The following is an 8,327-nucleotide window of genomic DNA, read 5'->3' on the forward strand; positions in this document are numbered from 1 at the left end:
CTGTTGTCTTTCTTTTAGTTTCATTATAATCAACATGAGGTGAACATACAGGATAAACATTAGACTGGGATGTGATGCTTTCCCGGACATGGTTTGGAAACGTCTTGGATATCCTAGTTACAATTCCTTATAAACTTTTCATTAAAACGTTTAAATAGGCTGGTTTAACTAAATGAATGTCTGTCAATGGACCCAAGTAGATTATTTTAACTAAATAATACAGTCCGTTAAACCGTCCAGAAATCCTTCACTTTCTTTTCAAATGTAGAGAAATGAAACTCCCAGCTTTGCCATGTTGTGGTTTGTCACATCGCAAATGATGTGGTACTTATTTCCTTTTACTTAATATTAATATAGCAACAATAAATCTGTAAATAGAAAGCTGTTTTGCCTCCTTAATATTCTTCATTGCTCATATTCAAGTTCACAGTACAATTAAAACTTCCTCATGACAGCAATAAGATAAGAAATGTAAGAAAGAATAACAATAATTTAATAATTAACCTACATTTTGGGGTAATCTCCTGAAAATGCATGTAGGCCTGCATGGACTCTTTCAAGACGTTCCATGGTCCCACAACACACCGTTTCATCATCATAACTCATGTTTAAACCAGCAGCAACGAAACAAAAGCACACACCTTTTCCACTGAGAAGTTCTCCAGAAATGGCTCCAGTTCACATTTTGCAGGAACATGCACACCTCGTCTCTTTCTGCACAAGTTTCGTCTTGTTTGATAAGAGTGTGACCACAGTGTTGTGTAAACGTGCAGCCCAGGGGTCTCAACTCAATTTCATCACGGGCCACATCAGCATTATGGTTGCACTCAAAGGGCTGGCTGTAACTTTAAGACTATATAAATATACATATATAAATATTTAATATATATAAAAAAGTGCATTATATTACATTATTGCCTCTGCATTGGATTATTATCTGATAGGGGAATAACTTCATAATTAACTACGTCTGAAAGCAGAAGTCTAGGGCAAATAATTGCAAGTCTCTTCAGTGAGAATGTCACAAAATGATTTTAAAAGAAAAGCCAAATTCTGAAGAAAAAAAATCCCAAAAAGTGAAATTTTGGAGAAAAAAAGTGAAATTTGAGATGCATTGTGGGACATGTAATTTATGGGCAACGTGCTTCTGTAAATCACCATGTAACCGTATAATCAGGGCTGCACATAACTGGTGCGCATGCGCACCTCCGCCAAAAAAAGAGCACCGTGTCATTTGAAAAAAGGGCATTTGCGTACCAACATTGAGAGAGGGAGAGAGAGAAGGGAGAAGAGAAAAGAGAGGAGAGAGAAGAGAGAAAAGAGAAGAGAGAGAGAAATATATTTGCGAGTTGCATATGAACCTATGATATGAACTCAGGGTCGGCCCGTAGCTCTGGCGTAATAGATGTTCGCCTAGGGCGCCAGATCTGGGGAGGCGCTGCGCTGGCAGCTCTGGGAGGGAAAAAAACATTTTTGACCGTTGGGGCTCATCCTAATTTTCAGCCTTGATGTAACAATATTCACAATTAAGTAAATGTAACATCCTTTTCACCCCGGTTACACGTTTCATTTGCCCTGTACGATGGGCGCTGTAAGTGACGAAAATGGGGGATGTTGGCTTATCTGGCGCCCGCAGCTCACAGCCAAAATGCGAGTGAGCGTGGGAGAGAGGGAGGGTGCACCGGTTCCGGCGCTGTTGTTATTAGCATCTGGTGCTAGCTGCTCTAACGGAAGAAGAAGATGTTTCTACAATAATGTGGAGAGAGAGTCCTCTCCAGCCAGACTGAGAGACTGATAACTACAGCTCAGTGAGGTAAAGGACTCTTGAGTGTTTAGATAGTTCACTTTAGTCTAAGTTCAAACGGTTTGGTCACAATCTATGTAAACACATATTTCCAAGGCACTCATTTATAATTATTGGGATAAACAGGTTTGAAATCATTCCAATGTATACTATAGGACAGTAACCAAAAATATCCTTTAAAACTGGAGATAAAAAAAATGCATAAATAAATAAATGTTAAGGTAAAATAAGATATGAATGAACAACATAAATAAAATAAGATACATTAAATTGTTTTTGGCTATGGTAGGCTATTGGTTATGTTCACATACTTATTTGATTACATCCACTTTTCTAAGATGACAACAGAGACTTTCGACCCAAAACCAGCTGTTGACTTGTGGATGCAAGCATCTAATCACAGACTCAACCAGAGAGAAAGAAGTAGGCCTACATCATCAGCTACCATGTCTGACAGAGAGGAAGACAGTGAGGAGAACAGTCAGGAGGGTAGTGATGACAGCTTGTATGATTACTGGTCGTGCTAATGTTGTCTTGTGTTCACCTCTGCATGTGTGTTCTGTGTTCACCTCTGCATGTGTGTTCTGTGTTCACCTCTGCATGTGTGTGTAGTGCCGTGTGTCTGGCAAATAAAGTCAAGACCCCCTCAAAAGTTTACGGTTTATTTCATTTTAAGGATGAGCACCAAGCAACATCTCCAGGTGCTCCTTTGAGAACCAGGGCAAAAAAGTTATGTGCACCCCTGCGTATAATAAACATTCTTTCAGAGCTGTTGTGGGGCCACAGAAAATGAAGTCGCGGGCCGGATGTGGCCCCCGGGCCTTGAGTTAGACGCTTTTATCCAAAGCGTCTGACACACTCAATACTGTGGACAATCCCCACAGGAGCAATTTGGGGTGAAGAGTCTCAGGGACACAACGACATGCTGACTGCAGTGGGGTTTGAACCTGTGCTCCCCTGATCCGAACACCAACGCACTATCCAACTGTGCCACACACCGCCGAGACTGTGACAACTTCTGGTCAATTCTCTAATCCGGACGACACATATTAATGTTTCCATCTCTTGTACCACGTGGATTTAGTCAAAGTCAACTTGAATGTCAATTTGTTTTCTCCTGTGTGTTTGTACAGACAGAGAGATCGAAATAACGTTTCCAACAATCCCGAATACAAAATACAAAAATGTATATCCTCTATACACAATCAACATACACATTTACACACGTTAAGATAACAACACAACAATCAATATATACAAAACAACAGTCACTTCAATATCTTAGACTTAGTTTAGATGCAACACATGCAGTAGAGACACAGAAGTGGCCTCGTGTGACAAGCTTGTATTTGACAGATGTAATATAGTATGTACTTTGTATGAAAATAGAGATGGTAGGGATGGCTGTTTGTCATTTCTGCAAACATTTGACACAACGCTTCAAAAGATTCCCAAATGATCCGCAGGTCACGCATCCTCTATGTCAATATTTGTACATTTCTTCTGCTTTTATGGGGTGTTGTGTCACGGTTTGTGTGGGAAACAGGACCCAAATGCAGACTTAAGTGACAAAAAGAATTCCTTTATTTCAAGGCTACAGTATCTAGACACAGAACAGAACACTCACCGCAGAATTACTCAAAACCCAAGACGAACCGACAAAGACAGACGGAAAAACCAGAACTTAAATACACCCAGGACTAATCAAACAAACACGAGACAGGTGAGGAGGTAGGAGTAAACACAGAGGCACCAGGTGAACACAATCGGGTAATCAGGAGGGAAAACAGACAGAAAGCAACAGGCAGGGAAACGGGGGGTGAACATTTACAAAAATAAAACAGGAAACCCAAAGATAGAAAAAAGACAAAACAACAACACAGACAGATCGTGACAGTTGTGGTTCAACGGGGCAGTTTTATTCCCACACATGCTCATTTTTGCCAAACACTGCTTTTGTTTGTACAGGAATCTCAATTCTCTATTTCAAAAGGTCGTAAAATAGCCCGATTTAAAAAATGGAGTTTAGTTTTGATAAAACAAACACGTTTTAAAAGGAATAACACTTGAAATAACACGAGAGCTATATCAAATAAACCTTAATTTTGCACAGCTCGACTTGAAACTGATACAAATAAAGCATGATCCTAAATAAGGACATTTTAAATAAATAGCATAAAATGTAATGTTCCTCTAAAGAAAGTAATCTATCAATCAATCAACAACTTTATTAATCCCGCAAGGGGCAATTGGTTATGAGCAGCAGCTCATGTCATGCAGGAACATACAAGAAGAAAACACAACAGATTGCCAACCCTCCCGATTTCACTGCCCTCTCCCGGTTTCCTCCCGGGTCATATTTCTCCCGATTTCTGACAAAATCAGATTTACTCACGACTGTTTCCACTCGGACTTTAATACAGCTACACACTTGTTTGGTTTCCATGGTAGCGTCTCTTTAGGTAGGCGCGCAACTGAAAGTCTGAGAGGGTGAGGAGATAGTCACAGAAACAGAACAAGAATCGACAACTCGACCCTCTGCTCACTCCTTTCCTGTAAAATACAGGTCCAGCACATGCTGGTGCTACAGGCCGCAAGGCAGTGCACTTACAACTACAATACGCATGTTTATGTTAATCTAATACAGCTTCGGCGATCCACTAGCACCCCCCCACCCCCCGCGGTGGTTTTGGAAATGCTTCCGATTTCTGAGGTCTCAAGGTTGGCAAGTAATAATTCCAATTTACACTATAAATAGTTCAAAGGATCACAATAATAAATAAATAAATAAATAATGAAGTTAAAAGCCTTTTCAAGAATTTAAAAGTTTGAGTGCAGAAGGGATGAATGATTTAGAAAAGCGATTAGTCCTTTGATCAGGCAGAACATATCTTCGCCCTGATGGCAACAGATGAAATTCATGTGAAAGTACACGACCTGCAGAGTTCAGAATGCTCTCGGCTTTCCGCAGAATCTGTTGGTTACAGAGTCTCTCTGTTTCACGCCGATGATCTTGGAGCAGGTTTTAACAATGCTGTTCAGGCTGTTCCTGTCTTTCAGTGTAAGGCTATGGAACCGGCAGATCAAAGAAAAACAAATAAGGCTCTCAATGAATGCTTGGTAAAAACGACAAAGAATGAAAGGCCTGACAGAGAAAGAGTTCAGTTTGCGAAGAAGGTGCATTCTCTGTTGACCCCGCTTCAAAATACACTCAGTATTCACATCAAATTTGAGGTGGTCATCGAAAATAGTGCCCGAGTATTTGTATGATGTGACAATTTCTACCTTGTCATTGTGTATGATGCACTCCTTAGGAACATCCTTGTGACGTCTAAAATCAATGATCAATTCCTGGGTTTTGGAGACATTTAAATCCAGAAAACTGTCATCACACCAGGAAATAAAATCGGCAAGAGCACACGCCTGATTCTGAGCCGCTAAGGAGGGACAAGAGGGCGGGATCATCAGAGAATTTAACCAGGTAGCTGTTGTCTTGCATGCTCCTGCATTTATCAGTGTACATTATAAAAAGCAGGGGCGAAAGAACGCATCCTTGAGGCGAGCCCGTGGAAGTGATGACAGAGTCAGAGAGGCGTCCATTGACAGACACCTTCTGCTCTCTATTAGTTAGAACGTTTAAAATCCATAAAACAAGTTGATCGGGCAGTTTAAAATGACATAATAGGCTCTCCACCAGGAGATGCGGCTGCATTGTGTTAAATGCTGAAGAAAAGTCAGCAACAAAAGCCTGACATGGGCTTGTGGCTTTTCAAGGTGTTTGTGGAGGGTGTGCAGTATAAGAAGCTTTGTCTCCTCTCCGCCTCTCCCTGCCTGATACGCACATTGGAGTGGATCAAGTTCACCTCCTACTGACATGACAAAGCCTTTAACACTTTTCATTACCAATGACGTTAAAGCCACCGGTCTGAAGTCGTTTAGGATGAGGCTTCTAAGGGATGGGAATTACAGGTGAGGATTTCCACATATCAGGAATTTGGCTATTCTCAAGTGACAATTGGAAGATATGCTGGAAAACACCACAGAGGTCGCTGGCACAATACTGGAGTGTACGCCCACAGATTTGGTCAGGACCTGGGGCCTTCCTAATATTGACTCGTTTTAAGAGATTCCTAACATCATCCGGTTCAATGACTATGTCTGAGATAGGTGAGAGAGACTCTGAGGTGTTTATGGAGAAATCATTTTTCTCGAACCGAGAATAAAAAATGATAAAAGCATTGGGGAGGTCTGCCTCATTTGTTCCCTCAATGTTAATGGTATTCCTACCCCTGTCATTGTTGTTACCGTGGGAGATGGAGGACATTGATTTGATTCCCCTCCAGGCTTCCCGAAGATCTCCACTGCTGTATTTGAGTTCCACCTTATAAGCTATTTTAGCTTTTCTTATCTCATTTCTTAATTCTCTGTTAATTTCTTCTTCTATCCTATCATATTCATTTTGCTTCGGTAAGTAAGACACTTCTTCTGGTAAATTGTATAATTTAGACGCCAAGTTATACAGTTTAATCTCTTACATTTAAGATTAAAAGCAACATCTGCTACGGAAAAATGGAAGTGCCTTGCAGGATTCATCTGACAGCTGTGTGCTCTTTAACTTCCTCCAAAACACACTGACCCCACTTCCCCTCAGTGTTTAATTCACAACAGTCCCATATCTGTATCTCAGCTGGACGCACCAACACACACACACACACACACACACACACACACACACACACACACACACACACACACACACACACACACACACACACACACACACACACACACACACACACACCACACACACAACACACACACACACACTACCACACACACACACACACACCCACACACACACCATGTATACATCACTTCAGGGGACATTACATTGACTTACATGCATCTTCTTCATGTCGCTTCTACATCAACATGTGTCCCCTCTTCTTCATGTCTCTTCTACATCAACATGTGTCCCCTCTTCTTCATGTCTCTTCTACATCAGCATGTGTCCCCTCTTCTTCATGTCTCTTCTACATGCAACATGTGTCCCCTCTTCTTCATGTCTCTTCTACATCAACATGTGTCCCTTCTTTCTTCATTCTCTTCTACATCACATGTGGTCCACTCTTCTTCATGTTCTCTTCTACATCAACATGTGTCCCCTCTTCTTCATGTCTCTTCTACATCAACATGTGTCCCCTCTTCTTCAGTCTCTTCTACATCAACATGTGTCCCCTCTTCTTCATGTCTCTTCTACATCAACAGTGTCCCCTCTTCTTCATGTCTCTTCACATCAACAGTGTCCCCTCTTCTTCATGTCTCTTCTTACATCAACATGTGTCCCCTCTTCTTCATGTCTCTTCTACATCAACATGTGTCCCCTCTTCTTCATGTCTCTTCTACATCAACATGTGTCCCCTCTTCTTCATGTCTCTCTTCTACATCAACATGTCTCCCTCTTCTTCATGTCTCTTCTACATCAACATGTGTCCCCTCTTCTTCATGTCTCTTCTACATCAACATGTGTCCCCTCTTCTTCATGTCTCTTCTACATCAACATGTGTCCCCTCTTCTTCATGTCTCTTCTACATCAACATGTGTCCCCTCTTCTTCATGTCTCTTCTACATCAACATGTGTCCCCTCTTCTTCATGTCTCTTCTACATCAGCATGTGTCCCTCTTCTTCATGTCTCTTCTACATCAACATGTGTCCCTCTTCTTCATGTCTCTTCTACATCAACATGTGTCCCCTCTTCTTCATGTCTCTTCTACATCAACATGTGTCCCCTTTTCTTCATGTCTCTTCTACATCAACATGTGTCCCTCTTCTTCATGTCTCTTCTACATCAACATGTGTCCCCTCTTCTTCATGTCTCTTCTACATCAGCATGTGTCCCCTCTTCTTCATGTCTCTTCTACATCAACATGTGTCCCCTCTTCTTCATGTCCTCTTCTACATCAACATGTGTCCCCTCTTCTCATGTCTCTTCTACATCAACATGTGTCCCCCTCTTCTTCAGGTCTCTTCTACATCAACATGTGTCCCCTCTTCTTCATGTCTCTTCTACATCAACATGTGTCCCTCTTCTTCATGTCTCTTCTACATCAGCATGTGTCCCCTCTTCTTCATGTCTCTTCTACATCAACATGTTCCTCTTCTTCAATGTCTCTTCTACATCAACATGTGTCCCCTCTTCTTCATGTCTCTCTACATCAACATGTGTCCCCTCTTCTTCAATGTCTCTTCTACATCAACATGTGTCCCCTCTTCTTCATGTCTCTTCTACATCAACATGTGTCCCCTCTTCTTCATGTCTCTTACTACATCAACATTTGTCCCCTCTTCTTCATGTCCTCTTCTACATCAACATGTGTCCCCCTCTTCTTCATGTCTCTTCTACATCAACATGTGTCCCCTCTTCTTCATGTCTCTTCTACATCAACATGTGTCCCCTCTTCTTCATGTCTCTTCTACATCAACATGTGTCCCCTCTTCTTCATGTCTCTTCTACATCAAACA

This window comes from Gymnodraco acuticeps, unplaced genomic scaffold (assembly GCF_902827175.1).
Source record: "Gymnodraco acuticeps unplaced genomic scaffold, fGymAcu1.1, whole genome shotgun sequence".
NCBI classification, from domain to species: Eukaryota; Metazoa; Chordata; class Actinopteri; order Perciformes; family Bathydraconidae; genus Gymnodraco; species Gymnodraco acuticeps.